Source organism: Podarcis gaigeae, assembly GCF_964106915.1.
Source record: "Podarcis gaigeae genome assembly, chromosome: 3".
In the NCBI taxonomy this organism is placed as follows: Eukaryota; Metazoa; Chordata; class Lepidosauria; order Squamata; family Lacertidae; genus Podarcis; species Podarcis gaigeae.
The window spans coordinates 120,216,043-120,235,357 of NC_139680.1; the positions used below are offsets into that span (position 1 = coordinate 120,216,043).

Here is a 19,315-nt window from a genome sequence, read left to right on the forward strand (position 1 = left end):
AGTTGGAAGCAGCCTGGAAGCCGGAGACACAGATTCCTGTTTCCTGTGTAGGTGATCCAAAGGTGTGAGGAACTGAGAAGGATGATTTGGGGGATGCTATGAACCCATCAATTTTATGCTCAGGCTCTCTCTTTATGTTTAAAACAAACCCATATCTCCTAAAGACACCAAAGTCTCTGCTCACCTTCAAAAAACTCAAACTCTGGGCAACACTGAAACTCCTGGGTTTTCTCCATGCTCAGCAATTTGGGTGCAATGTTACAATATTTTCAAGGAATCCTCACATGTGTTAATTGCCCCATTTCTCCAGCTCCATCCCTGAATCTGTTTGCATGGAAAGGGATGTCTTTGGCATTGCTGCTCCCCATTCCAAACATCACCCCCCCCATATCACCTTCTGATCTGGGCTCATCCCCAAGTTCACTGTTCTGCATCTGGCAGTTGCTTCACCCAACTTTGCTGCCTGTGGGCATCCGATGGAGCAAGGCTTGTCCGTTCACTTGAAGCAAGACCAGGTGGGGAAATGGGACTTAGCCCTGTGACCACAGGTTCCCCACCTTGCCTGCTGGGTTTGAACTTCAGGCTCTTGGGAAAGGATGCTGAAGACATCTCCTGGGGCCCATCTCTGTGGAGATTGCAAAAGACCAGCAACTGCCTGCTAAATGTTACAGGCACAGCCCAGACCAACAGCTCACGACTGGCACTGATACTTCTCCCCTTTCTCCAAAATTAAATATAAAAGCCTTGTCCTCACTTTGGGTGCCCACTTTTTGTAGTTCCCCCCATATATTCACAACAGTGCACAGAATTTTAAACCAGTGTCAGCCAGAACTGTTGAAACAAAGCACCTAGAAAGCAACACAAATACCATAAAAGCAGCACAACACACACACACACAGACACACACACATACAAATAGACAGCAGGGCAGTGCTCAAAGAGTGTCCATGGAAAGATAAGGTCAAGGCTGCTTTTTCCTTGGAAAGATGGATCTGGAGAGCATCGAAGGGCAACAGAATCATTTAGTGCTGGACCGATGGGGTTGTATCCAAGGCCATAGATATCCAGTTGTGGATGCGAATCCCAGCTCTTCTCCCCTGCAGACCCCACCCATTGCATCCTCAAAATCCTTTCCAAAGTATTGGGCAAGGTGGGATAATAGCCTCCAGATCAGCTTTGGGTGGTGCCCAGGGAGAGAAGAGGATGCAGGACAGTGAAGTTGGGGACCACCTGTTGAGTTGGAGAGGGTGGTGAGCAAGCCCAAGCGGAAATCTTTCCATAAGATTCTCAGGACTGAGCCTGAGAAGAGCCCTGCAGCTGGGTGAGGCCAAAGGCCCTTCTAGTTGTGGGATGTAAACACAGGAGCAGTCAATGACAACATTCCTAGAGTGTACATGTTAGAACATGGGGAGGGATGTCTGTCCAGCAAGCAGGTGAACTTCCTGGGGACGGACTTCCTCCGCATGTGACCAGAGGTGGGTGTGGCCTCACCTGTGCAGGTAAATGATAAAAGCACAGGGCAGGCAGCCATCTCTCTCTCTTGCCTCTTGCCTCTCTGCCATCTTCCTTCGATGAGGAAGCATCTAAGGATGCTCTCTTGGCTCTCAGCCAAGAGAGGACAGTATACTATCTTCCTATAAGATAGTTTCTAAGTTTATGTAACCTTTTTAAGCCTGCCTACCTTCTGGGATCACATTGTGAACAGAACGTGAGTAAACTCTTTTATACTTTTATAAAGACTGTGTCGTGTCTTGTATTTTAAGAGGGAACAAAGGGGAAATTACCAGAGTAATTATTATAGAGGTTCTAGCAAACCTGTGCACACGTTACCGTTGCAAACTAAAAGGGGAATGTGTATAAACTCTGCTGATATTTTGGGAACTTGTTAGCACAAGTTGGATAAGGATATAATTAGTCAATATATCCTCTCCTGCACCCCAGAACCTTCCCACAAAGGGTTATGGGCCCAGTATTGCATATTTCTGCGTATTTTTGAAGGATTGTGTTGGATTGTGATTTTGAATTGAGTAGTATTTTTCTGAGTTAACTTCCTGGTAAGCACATGGTCCTTTGTTCCATTGTGCAGTGGGGATTAAGCAACCCCCCCCTTCCCTCAGAGTTCACAGTGACCCAAGGCAGTGAAGAACTGTTTTGAATTTTGAGATTTTGATTTTAAAATTTTGAGAAATTTTTGAAGAATTTTCAAATTTTTGGATTTTAAGATGGCTAGAGCAGCTTTTGATAGTGATGCAAAGCTAGGAATGCCTGTGCTGAATGAACACAATTTCATACACTGGAAGCAGCGCTTGATAGCATGTTTAGATTATAAGCACATTTTGGAAGCTTTAAACCCTCAGCCTACGGGATCGTCTGAGGAGGATTTAGCCAAGATAAGTGCTTGGAAACGCATGAACAGCGAAGCTAGACACATAATTTTGAGTGGACTTCGTGATGAGCAGCTATCATTAATAAATAGTACAGATAAAGGTAAAGGTAAAGGTACCCCTGCCCGTACGGGCCAGTCTTGACAGACTCTGGGGTTGTGCGCCCATCTCACTCAAGAGGCCAGGGGCCAGCGCTGTCCGGAGACACTTCTGGGTCACGTGGCCAGCGTGACATCGCTGCTCTGGCGAGCCAGAGCCGCACACGGAAACGCCGTTTACCTTCCCGCTGGTAAGCGGTCCCTATTTATCTACTTGCACCCGGAGGTGCTTTCGAACTGCTAGGTTGGCAGGCGCTGGGACTGAGCAGCGGGAGCGCACCCCGCCGCAGGGATTCGAACCGCCGACCTTTCGATCGGCAAGTCCTAGGCGCTGAGGCTTTAACCCACAGCGCCACCTGCGTCCCTAAATAGTACAGATGATGCATCTCAAATCTTAAGAGATATTGAGCGCGTGTATGGAGAATCTAGCATAAACTGCTTCAGAAACTTGGTGTGTAAATTAACCAGAGTGAGGATGAATTCAAAAGAGGAATTCACAGAGCACATCAACAAGTTTACTGAGATTATTCAAAGAATTGATCTGACTCCCAAAGCTTTTGATGAAGATACAAAGATAGCATTTTTGTTATCATCGCTTGGACCACGCTTTAGCGCATTTGTAAGTTTGATGGATCATAGACAAGGTCTGACTTTTAAAGACTTGATTGGTTATTTAAAAGAAGAATGCAGAGATAGAGCTGAATCTCCAGTGAGAAATGCTAGAAGCAAAGACAGCAGTTATGCATCTAGGCAATGTACAAAGTCCAAAGAGATGCCTAAGAAAGTGATTTGTTTCAATTGTAACAAAGAAGGACACATTGCAAAGAATTGCAGGGCTCCTAAAGCAAAGAAACCCCACCCCTTTCAGCCAAAAGGGGAAAAGAAGGGGAAATGTGAGTGCACATGGCTACTGCAAGAAAGGAATTTAACTGTCCAGAATCGTGGGAATAGATGTAATAAATGGATTTTAGATTCAGGTGCCAGTTCTCATTTTTCATATAAAAAGGACTATTTTAATGAGATTAATGAGATAAATGATGAAGAAGGATCTGAAATTGAGATTGCAGATGGCAACATTGTTAAAGCAAAAGGTGCAGGTTCCACACTACATTCCCACACTAGTTGGGCCCCCAAGCAGGTGTGGTGTTGGGAGATTACCTGGCTCTTAGGCATGGAGTGCATGAGAACACCTCCATCAGGGCTGGACTATTTATACAAAAAACGTTTTGTATATCAGCTGCAGGTGAGGAGGGCAGGTGAGGAGGTACCACAGCACAGCCCTGTGAACCCTCGGTGCCCCATGCCTGCCTAGCAGTGATGGGGTCTAGAGTTGGGCAGGTGGGAAGTGTTTTGTTCACCCTCTGCACCCAGTCCCTGGTCCCACCTGCAGAGCACACACACACCCCCCGGGGACATCAAAAGATGCCACGGCACTGTGAGCAGAGAGCAAGACACAAACCGACAGATTCACTTTCTGAGTTGTTCAATGGTGGAATGGAGCCCTTCAGAAGGTGCCTGATTCTCCTTTGCAGGGAGATTTTCAGCAGAGGTTGGATAGGCACCTGTCAGGGACGCTTGATGATCCTTGGTGTCCCTTCTGTAAACCTATGATTCTGTGGTCTTTGGCTGCTCCTGGGCACGTGCCCCTCAGGGCTTGCCACATCCATCCTGCAAACAACGGTTGGCATCCCACAAGGTTTCATCAGTCCTCCAGTCACCTATAAGTAGGGCGACCTCTCCTTCCCCTGGCAATTGCTCTTCCACTTGGCTTCTGGTACCTCCAGGATTCCCACCAACCTCCAGCCATGAGGATCATCTGCCTCCTCTCTGTGGCCGTCCTCTTCTTGATGCTGCTAGGTCCAGGTATGGCCTTCTTCTCAGATGCTTCTTCTCTGAGCAGCTTCACAGCTCTCAGCTTTATTCAATTTAAACCTGCCTCTGAACACCACTTGCTCTGACTCCCAAAGAGGTGGGATCTTGCCCCTCTGTCCTCCTGGAGAGTTTCCCAAATGGGACTTCAGGTAGACCCTGTGAGAAGAGGATGCTGGACTGGATGGGCCCCCTTTGCCTAGATCCACCAGCCAGTCTCTTCTTATTAGCTCATTTATGTGATCCACAGAAGCTCTTGCTTTCAAATTTGCAATAATGCGCTTCAGCAAACTCAGCTTTGCAGTGGACAAAAGAACGGGCCAGTTTCCTGGGCAAGGGGGCTTCTCTCTCCCAGTTTACCAGTGGTCACCCAGGGAAGGCCTTCTCTACCACCTTGGCCCTTCTCTACCACCTTCTCTACCACCTTGGCCCAGACCCTGTCCTGAAGGTGCAGGGAGGCAGCAGAAGGGACTGACTCTCTGCTCCAGCCCTGCATTCTTCCTGCAAAAGCTTTCCCCAACCTGGTGCCCTCTGGGTGTCCAAGCCAGCGGGGCTGTTGTGGAAGAAGTTGTGGAAGGTGTGGAAGGTGTAGAAAGTCAGGCCTGAGAGACAGAGCCTTCAGTCTTCTTTTTCTTCCTCCAGATTTCACCAGAGCCCAAGCTAATTGCAGGCCGAGATGTCAAAGGCTGAGAGGGATACTGCGATTAAGGTGCCGTCCGTCCGAACGGCCATTATTCCTGTGTCCTCCCTGGGTGTGTTGCCGTGGAGGTGAGTTAAATCGAATCTTAGTTTTCCTCAAAAATTTGTCAGCGGTGTATCATGACCCAAAATGCATGTGACTCATCTCTATGTTTCCCCCCTACTCCACTTCTCTCTTAATCTTTAGAAGGACTGTGAGGGGAAACAATATTAGTGTGCACACTGGAGGGTGACAACCCTTTCCTCTCCCCTGGCTGCCCCCATGAAAGCTCTCTGAGCCCTCAGCCACAACTCCCCTTAGCCTGGCAGGAATGATTCCAAATAGCAACGGCAACCTGTGTTGGCCAATTGGTGCCAAAGAAAGATAGAACCTTTTTTATGTACGCCACCACAGCAGCAAGAATACTCATTGGAAAGTATTGGAAGACACAAGAATTACCCACTCGAGAAGAATGGCAGACGAAAGTGATGGACTATATGGAATTGGCTGAGATGACTGGCAGAATCCGGGACCAAGGGGAAGAGTCGGTGGAAGAAGATTGGAAAAAATTTAAAGTATATCTTCAAATATATTGTAAAATTAAGGACTGTTAGAAAGATGTTGGGAAAAGAAAATTAGGTAGTTTTGGTAGATATGATATAAAGGATTAAATAAAAATGAGTTGACGAAATTGACGAAAGAGAAGACGTTAAATTATAATATATTAAATTAAATTACTAAAATGAAAATAAGGTTGGAAGGATTTGCTGAAAAAACGATTGGAACTAGAATACAAAATTGGGAGGTATGAGGAGGTCAAGGATACAAGTAAAGGAAGAAAATTTGTAAAGGTTTTATCTGTTCTTTTTCTATTTTAAGTGAATGTATTTTTATACCTTTTTCTTTTTTTCTTTTTCTGTTATTGTTGAATTCTTTTTCTTTGTATTTTGTATTGCTTTTTTTCTTTTTTTCTTCTTTGTAACTTTAAACTTTGAATAAATATTATTATTATTTTAAAAAAAGAAAGCTCTCTGACCCCTCAGCCACAAATCCCCTTAGCCTGGGATGAAACATCCCTCTGAGGGGCATGTGCCAAGGACCAGCCAAAGACCACAGAATCATAGGTTCACAGAAGGGACACCAAGGATCACCTAGTCCAACCCCCTGCAGTGCAGGCATCACAGCTATAGCATCCCTGACAGCTGCCCATTCAACCTCCTGCAAAGGAGAACCCGGCACCTTCTGAAGGGCTCCGTTCCACCATTGAACAAATCAGAAAGTGAATCTGTTGGTTTGGGTCTTGCTCTCTGCTCACATTGGCATGGCATCTTTAGATTTCCCCTGGCAGGTGGGTGCTCTGCAGGCGGGACCAGGACCTGGGCACAGAGGGTGAACAAAACACTTCCCACTAGCCCAACTCTAGACTCCATCGTTGCTGGGTAGGCATGGGGCACAGAGAGTTCACAGGGGCTTGCTGTGCTCCCTCCTCACCTGCCCACACCAAGGGGGCAGTCTGCCTGGCCATAGCAGCTCCTGGTAGGTGCACTCCCCCAACACTGACTGGGTGGCCATTCAGAGTGGGGCCAGGGTCCCAGTAGCCAGGCTGGGCTTCAATGGGCAGAGACGCCCAGAAGTAGGCAAGGCGAGGATCCTTGCGTGGGGGCATCTGGCTCATGCCCTCTCAAATCATGTTCCTGGGGCTACAGACCACAGTACTCCAGATCCATTTCTTGTGCCAGCATTTCAGGCAGTCCAGTGTAGGAATGTCTTTTAATGTTTAATGTGTTCTGATGTTTTTGTATATATATTTGAGCCACACAGAGTGGCTGGGGAAACCCAGTCAGATGGCTGGAGTATTACTACTACTACTACTACTAATAATAATGAATAGAATGTCCCTATTTTCATGGCAGAAATGTTGCAGCGTATGTCCCCAAACTTTTCCAGCTCTGCTCAATTCCTGTTTCTGAAACATCCTTCTCTGTGCAGCTACCCAAGGAAGCAGGACATTTGGAGGGGAGACACAGGGAAAGGGGCAGGAGGAGGGGCAGGGGAGACCCCAGGGAGAGGCAGGGGCCTACAATTTGAGAAATGCCCTTGTGCAAAGCCGGGTTTGGAAAAGAACCACAAAGTGTGGATGGCACCACAGACTGGCAGAGAGAGAGCGAGAGAGAGAGAAAGAGAGAGAGAGAGAGAGAGAAATGATATTGGAGTGTGACCAAAAAAATACCCTCAACCCAGCAAACGTTTTTACAATATGAAACAACACAAAGGTTTCCAATGCTTGCATTTATTAAAAAGAAAAAGCTAAAGCATTTTTGCAGAGAAACCATATCCAAGCTCCATTCCTCAGCCCACTTACTAAGGAGTCAGGACCCACAGGCCACAGTGGGGCTTACTCCTGAGTAGACAGGCAGACAGGACGGCTCCCTCTTGACTCCTTCCCAGCATCGCCTTCAGCAGCATCAAGCAAAGCGGTTTCTTCCCCAGCAGAGATGGGGGTGCAGTCGAGGCAGCTGCACATCAGAGGAGAGCAGGGTGGTCTTCCTTTCCCCAGAGGTCTTGCACCGGAGATCGGCAGAGTTAGTATCCTGAGAGAGAAAACACTATTAAAACCGGTGCTGACCAGTGACTCCAACTGGGAGGCAGAAGAGCTGCTGTTGTCGGAGTTCAAACTGCACACAGAAGGCCTGTTTTGCAGAGGGTTGGACTAGATGACCCCTTCAGTCTCTCCGAACGCTACATTTCTATTCTATGATTGTAGGAGAGACCTCTGAGCATTTCATGTATGCAGTTTTGGGAATTTGAGCAGGGCATGGCTGCCATACACACTTTTTTATTTTATTTTTAAATATATTTATTAAAGTTTTCAATATTAATACAATAAAAATCAAAAAGAAAAAAGAAAAAATAACAAAAATACAAAAAATAAAAATAATTAAAAACACACAAAGTTTCCATTACTTATTTTCCATTAACTTATTCCCCAGACCTCCTCATACCTCCCTTTTTTTAATAATATTTTTTATTGAGTTTGTGAAATACAGAAAAAAGAATAAAGAGCATATTATAAAAATAAAGTAGAAAGGTTACAAATTTTCTTGTTCTTTTTTCCAAGTCTACTGGACTTCCCCACATCCTCCCAACCCTGCATTCTCTGTGATACATAACATCAGCAATTTGTTAACTTGTTTCAATACTTGTTGTATCCTTCGTTTTATCATGTTACCCAATTTCAAATGTGTTATAACCCAAATCATGTACATTTTCATTTAAACACAATAAAGTTGTTTCATTATTCTATCTCTGCCTTCTTGTGCCTTAATTTCCGTTTCTTTAGTTTAACATTACTGAAGCTAGAATTTCCTAAAAGGTGCATTTTTTAACATTCATACAGCTTATAATGTTTTTTCAGATAGTCCTTAAATTTTTTCCAGTCCTCCTCAATTGTTTCTTCTCCCAAGTCTCGGATTCTGCCAGTCATTTCGGCCAGTTCCATGTAGTCCATCAACTGCGTGTGCCATTCCTCCAGTGTGGGTAAATCTTGTGTCTTCCAATGCTTTGCAATCAGGATCCTTGCTGCTGTAGTAGCGTACATAAAAAAAGTTCTGTCCTTCTTAAGCACTCTCTGGTCCACCATGCCCAGAAGGAAGGCCTCTGGTTTCTTAGGTAAGGTAAATCTAAGTACCTTTTTTAGTTCATTATGAATCATCTCCCAAAAGGCCTTCACTTTCGGGCAGGTCCACCAGAGGTGAAAAAATGTCCCTTCCGCCTCTTTACATTTCCAACATTTATTATCAGACAGGTGATATATCTTAGCAAGCTTGACTGGGGTCATGTACCACCGGTATATCATTTTCATAATGTTTTCCTTCAAGGCACTACATGCCGTAAATTTCATTCCGGTGTTCCATAACCTTTCCCAGTCTTCAAACATAATGTTATGCCCCAAATCCTGCGCCCACTTTATCATGGCGGATTTGACTGTCTCATCCTGAGTATTCCATTTAAGCAGCAGGTTATACATTCTCGAAAGTAGTTTACTTTTTGGTTCTAACAGTTCTGTCTCTAGTTTCGATTTTTCCACCTGGAATCCAACCTTCTTATCTGCTTTAAAAACCTCTTGAATTTGTGCATAATGCAACCAATCTCGCACCTTGTTTTTTATTTTTTCCAAGCTCTGCAACCTCCAATTGTTTCCAATCTTTTCAATTATTTCCCCATATTTAGGCCATTTGGCCTCCATGTTAAGTCTCTTACGTGCCTTGGCCTCCACCGCGTACCTCCCTTTTTTGTATTCCAATTCAGATTATTAGTTCAGCAAATCCTTATCAATAAATTTTAACCTGCTTCTAAACCTTTTTTTCCATATTCTCTTAAAGCATTACAGCTGGAAACCACTTAATTTCTATCCGACATCGTTCTAACATTCATTAAGTTTGCAATATTTCTGTAAATAGTCTTTAAATTTCTTCCAATCTTCTTCCGCCATCTCTTCTCCCTGCTCTCGGATTCTGCCAGTCATTTCTGCCAATCCCATATAGTCTATCACCTTCATCTGCCATTCTTCCAGAGTGGGTAGATCCTGTGTCTTCCAGTACTTTGCGATGAGTATTCTTGCTGCTGTTGTAGCATACATAAAGAAAGTTCTATCCTTCTTTGGCACCAATTGGCTGACCATGCCCAGGAGAAAGGCCTCTGGTTTCTTCAGGAAGGTATATTTAAATACCTTTTTCATTTCATTATAAATCATTTCCCAGAAAGCCTTAATCCTTGGGCACGTCCACCAAAGGTGAAAAAATGTACCTTCATTTTCTTTGCATTTCCAACATTTATTATCGGGCAAATGATAAATTTTTGCAAGCTTGACTGGGGTCATGTACCACCTGTAAATCATTTTCATAATATTCTCTCTTAAGGCATTACATGCCGTAAACTTCATACCTGTGGTCCATAACTGTTCCCAGTCAGCAAACATAATGTTATGTCCAACATCTTTTGCCCATTTAATCATAGCAGATTTCACCGCTTCATCCTGAGTGTTTCATTTCAACAGCAAGTTATACATCTTTGACAAAAATCTTAGTTTTAGGTTCTAACAGCTCTGTTTCTAATTTTGATTTTTCCACCTGGACTGGAAGCCAATTTTCTTTTCCAATAAATCCTTATATCTTATCCAAACATTAAACAATGCTTTCCTAACAATATGGTTTTTGAATGCTTTATGTGCTTTAACCTTGTTGTACCACAAATATGCATGCCATCCAAAAACATTGTTAAAACCTTCTAAGTCCAAAATGTCTGTGTTCTCAAGAAGCAACCAGTCTTTCAACCAGCAGAATGCTGCTGATTCATAGTAAAGTTTGAAGTCTGGCAGGGCAAATCCACCCCTATCCTTTGCATCAGTTAATATCTTAAATTTTATTCTGGGCTTGTTGCCCTGCCAGTCAAATCTAGAAATATCTTTCTGCCACTTCTTGAAACAGTCCATCTTGTCCACAATTTGCAATGTTTGAAACAAAAACAACATTCTATGCAATACATTCATCTTTATAGCTGCAATTCGACCCAACAAGGAAAGCTTCAAATTTGACCAAATTTCTAAATCTGTTTTCACTTCTGTCCAACATTTTTCATAATTATCTTTAAATAAGTTCCCATTTTTAGCTGTCATGTTAATCCCCAGGTATTTCACTTTCTTAACCACAGTCAAACTTGTCTCATTCTGAAACCTCTCTCTTTCAATCGATGTTAAATTTTTCTCTAAAACCTTAGTTTTTAACTTGTTCAGATTAAATCCTGCCACTTGACCAAATTCTTGAATTAGTTCTAAAACCCTTTTAGTACTAGATTCTGGCTCCTGTAACGTCAATACTAAGTCATCTGCAAATGCTCTCAGTTTGTACTGTTTGGTTCCATCCTGTATACCTTTAACCAACCGGTCCCTTCTAATCATATTCAGCAGAACCTCCAGGACCGATATAAAAAGCAGTGGGGAAATTGGGCACCCCTGTCGTGTCCCTTTTTCTGTCTTAAATTCTTCTGTTACCACATTATTTACAATTAATATAGCCTTTTGTTCCGAGTATATTGCACCTATACCATTTTCAAAACACTTTTTTTTTTAATGAGGTACTTTTTCCTTCGTCTTCTTTATGCAAAGAGCAACCCCAAGAGAGGACACATTTGAGCAGATCATTGTGTTGGTGTGCACTGAACTCTTTCCCTTCCAATTCTACGATTCTGTGATTCAGGAACCACCTTCAAAGGGATGTTTCACACAGGATGCTTTTGCTATTTGAGGAGGGTCAGTGACTGAGCCCCCACCATCTCATACCCCAAAGAGCTGTTCTTTCAGCCAAGGGAGGCTAAGGGGAGTTGTGGCTGAGGGGTCAGAGAGCTTTCATGGGGACGGCAAGGAGAGGGGAAAGGGTTGTAACCCCCCAGTGTGCACACTAATATTGTTCCAGCTCACAGTGGATGTAAAGATTAAGAGAGAAGTGGAGTGGGGGGGACAGAGATATGAGTCACATGCATGAAACATAGCTGACAAATTTTCGAGGAAAACGAAGATTTGATTTAACTCACCTCTACGGCAGCACACCAAGGGACGAATAGGACAATTAAATAGTAGCGTTAGGGGCAGCCGGCACCTAACATTTTGCAGTATCCCTCCCTGCTGTTGACATCTCTGGCGACAAGAACGTTGGCCTCTGGTGAAATCTGGAGGAAGAAAAAGAAGACATTGAAGGCTCTGTCTCACAGGACTGTCCTTCTACACCTTTCACAACTTCTTCCACAACGGCCCTACTGGCTTGGACACCCGGAGGGCACCAGGTTGGGGAAAGATGGTGCAGGAACAATGCAGGGCTGGAGCAGAGAGTCAGTCCCTTCTGCTGCCTCCCTGCACCTCCAGGACAGGGTCTGAGCCAGGGTGGTAGGGAAGGCTGCGTCAGAGTCACTGGCTTCCCTGGGTGGCCACTGACAAACTGGGAGAGAGAAGCCCCCTTGCCCAGGAAACTGGCCCGTTCTTTTGTTCACTGCAAAGCTAAGTGTGTTAAAGCACATTAGTACAGATTTGAAAGCAAGAGCTTCCATGGATCACAAAAGTGAGGAAATAAGAAGAGACTGGCTGGTGGATCTGGCCAAAGGGGGCCCATCAAGTCCAGCATCCTCTTCGCGCAGGGTCTACCTTAAGTCCCATTTGGGATATTCTCCAGGAGGACAGAGGGGCAAGATCCCACCTCTTTGGGATTCACAGCAAGTGATGTTCAGAGGCAGGTTTAAAATGAATACAGAGAAGACCTGAGAAGCTGCTCAGAGAAGAAGCATCTGAGAAGAAGGCCATACCTGGAGCCAGCAGCATCAAGAAGAGGACGGCCACAGAGAGGAGGCAGAAGATCTTCATGGCTGGAGGTTGGTGGGAATCCTGGAGGTACCAGAAGCCAAGTGGAAGAGCAATTGCCAGGGGAAGGAGAGGTCCCTCTACTTATAGGTGACTGGAGGACTGATGAAATCTTGTGGGATGCCAACCGTTGTTTGCAGGATGGATGTGGCAAGCTCTGAGGGGCATGTGCCCAGGAGCAGCCAAAGACCACAGAATCATAGGTTCAGAGAAGGGACACCAAGAGTCACCTAATCCAACCGCTGCAATGCAGGCATCAAAGCTATAGCATCCCTGAAAGGTGCACATCCAACCTCTGCTTAAGTCTTCCTGCAAAGGAGAATCCGGCACCTTCTGAATGACTCCGTTCCACCGTTGAACAACTCAGAAAATGAATCTTTTGGCTTGTGTTTTGCTCTCTGCTCACAGTGTCATGGCCCAACTCTAGATGCCATCGCTGCTGGGTAGGCATGGGGCACAGAGGTTTCACGGGCCGTTCTGTACTCCCTCCTCACCTGCCCACACCAGTGAAACATCCCTGTGAAGGTGGTTATTGAATCACAGAATTGCAGAGTTGGAAGGGAAAGTGTTCCATGCACACCAACACAATGATCTCCTCAAATGTGTCCTCTCCTGGGGTTGCTGTTCACAAAAAGAAGAAGAAGGAAAAAGAACCACATTAGAAAAAAATGTGTGTGGCAGCCAAGCCCCACTCAAATTCCCCCAAGTGCATACATGAAATCATCAGAGGTCTCTCCTACTGTCATAGAATAGAAATGTAGCGTTGGGAGGGACTGAAGGGGTCATCTAGTCCAACCCTCTGCAAAACAGACCCTTTGTGTGCATTTTGAACTCTGACAACAGCAGCTCTTCTGCCTCCCAGCTGGAGTCACTAGTTGGGTTTTCAGAGCCACCACCAGCACGGTTTTAATAGTGTTTTCTCTCTCAGGATACTAACTCTGCAGATCTCCGGTGCAAGACCTCTGGGGAAAGGAAGACCACCCTGCTCCCCTCTGATGTGCAGCTGCCTCGACTGCACCCCCATCTCTGCTGGGGAAGAAACCGCTTTGCTTGATGCTGCTGAAGGCGATGCTGGGAAGGAGTCAAGAGGGAACTGTCCTGTCTGCCTGTCTACTCATGAGGAAGCCCCTCTGTGGCCAGTGGGGCCTGACTCCTTAGTAAGTGGGCTCGGGATTGGAGCTTGGATTTGGTTTGCCGAAAAAAAAGCTTTAGTTTCTTTTTAATAAATGCAAGCATTGGAAACCTTTGTGTTGGTTCATGTTGTGAAAACGTGTGCTGGGTTGAGGGGACATTTTGGTCAGGCTCTCAGACCCTTTCTCTCTCTCTCTCTCCCTCTCTCTCTCTCTGCCAGTCAGTGGTGCCATCCAGGTTTTGTGGTTCTTTTCCAAACATGGCTTTGCACAAGGGCATTTCTTAAATTGTAGGCCCCCACCTCTCCCTGGGGTCTCCCTGCCCCTCCTCCTGCCCCTTTCTCTGTCTCTCTCCTCCAACTGTCCTGCTTCCTTGGGTAGCTGCACAGAGAAGGATGTTTCAGAAACAGGAATTGAGCAGAGACGGAAAAGTTTGGGGACATACGCTGCAACATTTCTGCCATGAAAATAGGGACATTCTATTCATTATTAGTAGTAGCAGTAGTAGTAGTAGTAGCAGTAGTAGTAGTAGTAGTAGTAGTAGTAGTAGTAGTAATAACACGCCACCCATCTGACTGCATTGTCCCAGCCTCTCTGTGTGGCTCAAATATATATACAAAAACATCATAACACATTAAACAATAAAGAACCATCCTACACAGCACTGCGTTCCAATGGCTCAGGGATCACATAACTCCACACTCTCCTAGATTTCTCTGATGGAAATGGGGATGTCCTTGGGAAATCACACCAACTGGGTGAGCTTCTGTAAATCCAGGACTGTCCCTGGAAGATGGGGACACTTGGAAGGTTGGAGGGGCGTGGAGGAAGAAAACGGGGGCGATGAAGGAGAGGGTGGGAAAGGGAGAGCCTTGTGGACAGGACCAGCCCAAGACATTTGAGCCCCTGAGGCAAACCACAAAATGGTGCTTTCCAGCCCCCACCCAGCCCCTACCCGGGAAGAAAGGGTGAGCTGAAATCTACATTAGGATCAAGGAGGAGGATATCAGCCTCCGAGTCACCAAGATGCATTTCATCGAGGATGAAACTGATGCCCCTGCGGATCCTGCCACCCAAGATGGGCACTGCTCATTGCCTCATGAGTGGGCTGGCCTACCTGTTGATCTCCGTCCTTCATGGCAGGGAAGATAGAGACAGGGCTGGTGGGAAGCTGAGCTGAGGGGAAGGAAGGCGATGAGTGGGGGGCAGCTTGGCCCCCACAGCGAGGTTTCCCCCAGGCTTCTAGGCAAGGCATGCATATCCCCCAACATTTCTCCTGTGAAAAGAGGGATGTCCTGTTCCATCATCGTCATCATCATCAAATTATTTATAACCCACCCTTTGGACTGGGTTTCTCCAGCCACTCTTGGCGGCTTCCAGCATATAAAAAAACAGAATAAAAGAGCAAACATTTTTTGAAAAAAACACCCCTATACAGGACTGCCTTCAGATGCCTTCTAAAGGGTGTAATATTTCTGATCTCATTGGCTCAGATGTCGCATAACTGCATCCCCTCCAACATTCCTCCGATGAACATGCAAGAAGAAACGAGCAACATTTCTGGGATCAAGTGAGAAACTGGGATGGTTTCTGGAAATGCAGGACTGTCCCTGGAAAATAGGGACACTTGTAGGCATGGACATAGCCAGTGGGGGCAGGGGGCGGTTCCCCCACCCCAGATCAAGGAAAACAATGGAAATACTTATGTAACTGCCCCCCTAACAAAAGTTCTTTCGTTCCAACAAAGTCTTGACCCCACCCCTGCAAACATTAATCCTGGCTACACCCATGTTTGGGAGAGGGGGTCTGGGGATGCTGCAGAGGATCCTGCCCCCATTCTGGGACATGGTTTCCCTGCTCACACTCTGCCTTCAGAGCTGGTGTATTATCAGATTTTCACAACCTGCGAAAAACAGAAGGAATACAGGAGCCCCACACAGCCCTGGTTGAAGATGGGGGTGCCTTTAAGTAATAGATCAGGGTTGCCACCACCACTGTCCAGAAGAGAGTCTTAAAGGTAAAGGTAAAGGTACCCCTGCCCGTACGGGCCAGTCTTGACAGACTCTGGGGTTGGTGCGCCCATCTCACTCAAGAGGCCGGTGGCCAGCGCTGTCCAGAGACACTTCCGGGTCATGTGGCCAGCGTGACAAAGCTGCATCTGGCGAGCCAGCGCAGCACACGGAAATGCCGTTTACCTTCCCGCTGGTAAGCGGTCCCTATTTATCTACTTGCACCCAGGGGTGCTTTCGAACTGCTAGGTTGGCAGGCGCTGGGACCGAGCAGCAGGAGCGCACCCCGCCGCAGGGATTTGAACCACCGACCTTTCGATCGGCAAGCCCTAGGCGCTGAGGCTTTTACCCACAGCGCCACCTTCGTCCCGAAGAGAGTCTTAGTTCACCTCAAAATGTGGTCAGCCAGCCCTGCTGGTTCTGCTGAGTGTGCTGATGTGGTCCTCAGATAAAGGGCTGTACAGAAATCTAATTGATGATGACGATGACAACAACAACAACAACAACAATGGCTGTTCTCTTCCCTATCAGCTAGGGGATGAGGATGGTGGAATAGCTCACCTATTACCGCAGAGGAGCCCTTCACTTCGTTGCAGCTCTTCCCACCTGCCTTATTCTTTTGAGACGCTGATAAGGACACTCCAGTGGCCAGCGAAGGTCCTATTACTACAAAGAAAGCTGTCTAAACTCCTCTGTTAAATTCAACCCCTCCATGGGTCCAGCCAGAAAACCCTTATGATCCCTCTCCTCTCCTCTTGCTTGCAAGCAACTTGGCACATCTGCAACCTGTGAGGTGTTGACACCTGGAGGCTTAGGCAAAAAGGTTACTCATCTTGTTGTTGACTAGGGAGTTCCCTTCATCCCTTCCAATTCTTGGGGTCCTGAGGGTTAGGATCTAGACTAGGACATTCGCTGGCCACTGGAGTGTCCTCATCAGCATCTCAACATTTCAACAGTCCTCCAGTCACCTATAAGTAGGGGGACCTCTCCTTCCCCTGGCAATTGCTCTTCCACTTGGCTTCTGGTATCTCCAGGATTCCCACCAACCTCCAGCCATGAAGATCCTCTGCCTCCTCTCTGTGGCCGTCCTCTTCTTGATGCTGCTGGCTCCAGGTATGGCCTTCTTCTCAGATGCTTCTTCTCTGAGAAGGATCTTGCCCCGATGTTCTAGCCAGCAGGGCTATTGTGGAATAAATTGTGGAAGGTGTAGAAGGTCAGTCCTGTGAGACAGAGCCTTCACAGTCTTCTTTTTCCTCCTCCAGATTTCACCAGAGGCCAAATTCAATGGTGTACTGCCGAATATCAAAAGCGACGGGGAATAATAGAATGGAGGTGTACTCCGTCCCGAAAGCTGCTTTTATATGTGTGGTTGCTCCGTATGTTACTGTTAAGGTGGGTTAAATCAAATCTTAGCTGTGCCCTAAAAATACGGTAGTCATTGCTGTCTCTTGACCCCAAATATTTGACACTCATCGATCTGTTTCCCACCCCACCCCACCCCACCCCACCTCCCTCTCTTAACCTTTACAATCACTGTGCGTTGGAACAATATTAGCGTGTGCACAGGGGGTTGAAATTCTTTCCTCTCTCTTTGCTGCCCCCATGAAAGTTCCCTGGCCCCTCAGCCACAACTCCCGTTAGCCTCCCTTGGCTCAAAGAATAGCTCTTCCTGGTGTGAGAGAGTGGGGGCTCAGTCACTGACCCTCCTCTAACAGCTAAGGCAACCTGTGTGAAACATCCCTGTGAAGGTGGTTATTGAATCACAAAATTGTAGAGTTGGAAGGGAGAGAGTTCATTGCACACCAATGCACACTAACAATGATCTGCTCAAATGTGTCCTCTCCTGGGGTTGCTGTTTGCATAATGAAGAAGGAAAAAAGAAGCACATTAGAAAAAAAAGTGTGTATGGCAGCCAAGCCCTGCTCAACTCCCCCCAAGTGCATACAAGAAATGCCCAGAGGTCTCTCTTACAATCATAGAATAGAAATGTTGTGATGGGAGGAACAGAAGGGGTCATCTAGTCCAACCCTCTGCAAAACAGACCCTCTGTGTGCAATTTGAACTCTGAAAACAGCAGCTCTTCTGCCTCCCGGTTGGAGTCACTGGCTGGGGATTTCAGAACCACCACCAACACCCGTTTTAACAGCAACAGAGAGGAGACAGAAGATCTTCATGGCTGGAGGTTGGTGGGAATCCTGGAGGTACCAGAAGCCAAGTGGAAGAGCAATTGCCAGGGGAAGGAGAGGTCCCTCTACTTATAGGTGGATGGAGGCCTGTTGAAATCTTGAGGGATGCCAGCTGTTGTTTGAAGGATGGATGTGGCAAGCCCTGAGGGGCATGTGGCAAGGACCAGTCAAAGACCACAGAATCATAGGTTTACAGAAGGGACACCAAGGATCATCAAGTCCATCTCACTGCAACGCAGGCATCACAGCTATAGCATCCCTGAAAGGTCCCCATCCAACCTCCTGCAAAGGAGAATGAGGCACCTTCTGAAGGGCTCCGTTCCACCGTTGAACAACTCACAAAGTGAATCTGTTGGTTTTTGTTTTGCTCTCTGCTCACATTGGCATGGCATCTTTAGATTTCCCCTGGCAGGTGGGTGCTCTGCAGGCGGGACCAGAAACTGGGCACAGAGGGTGAACAAAACCCTTCCCGCTAGCCCAACTCTAGACTCCATCGCTGCTGGGCAGGCATGGGGCACAGAGGGTTCACAGGACCGTGCTGTGCTGCCTCCTCACCTGCCCACATCAAGGGGTGAGCCTGCCTGGCCATGGCAGCTCCTGGCAGGTGCATCCCCCCCAACACTGGCTGGGTGGGCATTCAGCATGGGGCCAGGGTGCCTGCAGCAAGGCCAGACTGGGCTCCAATGGGCAGAGACGCCCAGCAGTAGGCAAAGCGAGGATCTTTGTGTGGGGGCATCTGGCTCATGCCCCCTCAAAATCATGTGTCTGGGGCTACAGACCACAGAACTCCAGATCCATTTCTTGTGCCAGCATTTCCACTTGGATTTACAAAAGCTCTCCAGTTTAATCTGACTTGATCTCGGTGTGGGATGTAAATACAGGAGCAGTCAATGACAACATTCCTAGAGTGTACATGTTAGAACATGGGGAGGGATGTCTGTCCAGCAAGCAGGTGAACTTCCTGGGGACGGACTTCCTCCGCATGTGACCAGAGGTGGGTGTGGCCTCACCTGTGCAGGTAAATGATAAAAGCACAGGGCAGGCAGCCATCTCTCTCTCTGCCATCTTCTTTCGATGAGGAAACATCTAAGGATGCTCTCTTGGCTCCCAGCCAAGAGAGGAGATAAGGACTATCTTGCTACAAGATAGATTCTAAATGTATTTTACCTTTTTAAGCTGTGTGCCTTCTGAGATCATATTGTGAACAGAAGGTGAGTAAACTCTTTTATACTTTTATACAGACTGTGTTGTGTCTTTTATTTTAAGAGGGAACAAAGGGGAAATTACCAGAGTAATTATTATAGAGGTTCTAGCAAACCTGTGCACACATTACCGTTGCAAACTAAAAGAGGAATGTTTATAAACTCTGCTGATATTTTGGGAACTTGTTAGCACAAGTTGGATAAGGATAAAATTAGCCAATATATCCTCTCCTGCACCCCTGAACATTCCCACACTCGGAATGTCCCACTTTTCCTAAGATGATCCCCATTTCCATCAGAGAAATGTTGGAGAGTGTGGAGTTATGTGACCCCTGAGCCATCGGAAGGCAGTC

General features: G+C 46.5%; 2 long non-coding RNA genes across 4 annotated transcripts in view; one reads left to right on the top strand and one right to left on the bottom strand.

Moving 5' to 3' along the window:
* Nucleotides 1–12,632, bottom strand: part of LOC310842168 — a 77,126-nt gene extending 64,494 nt beyond the window's left edge. The window contains exons 1-3 of one of the 2 annotated variants that reach the window (XR_014562958.1): nt 12,381–12,632; nt 11,619–11,753; nt 7,305–7,621 (exon numbers count right to left, since the gene is read on the bottom strand). This is a non-coding gene — a long non-coding RNA (uncharacterized lncRNA). Of the gene's footprint in view, nt 1–7,304; nt 7,622–11,618; nt 11,754–12,380 lie in introns of those variants that run through there. The other variant, XR_014562957.1, reaches the window with a different exon arrangement.
* Nucleotides 1–19,315, top strand: part of LOC310842123 — a 52,224-nt gene that overhangs the window by 17,299 nt on the left and 15,610 nt on the right. Inside the window, exon 3 of one of the 2 annotated variants that reach the window (XR_014562894.1) lies at nt 13,364–13,625. The exons of the other annotated variant lie outside the window; for it this stretch is intronic. This is a non-coding gene — a long non-coding RNA (uncharacterized lncRNA). Of the gene's footprint in view, nt 1–13,363; nt 13,626–19,315 lie in introns of those variants that run through there. 2 annotated transcript variants of the gene reach the window in all.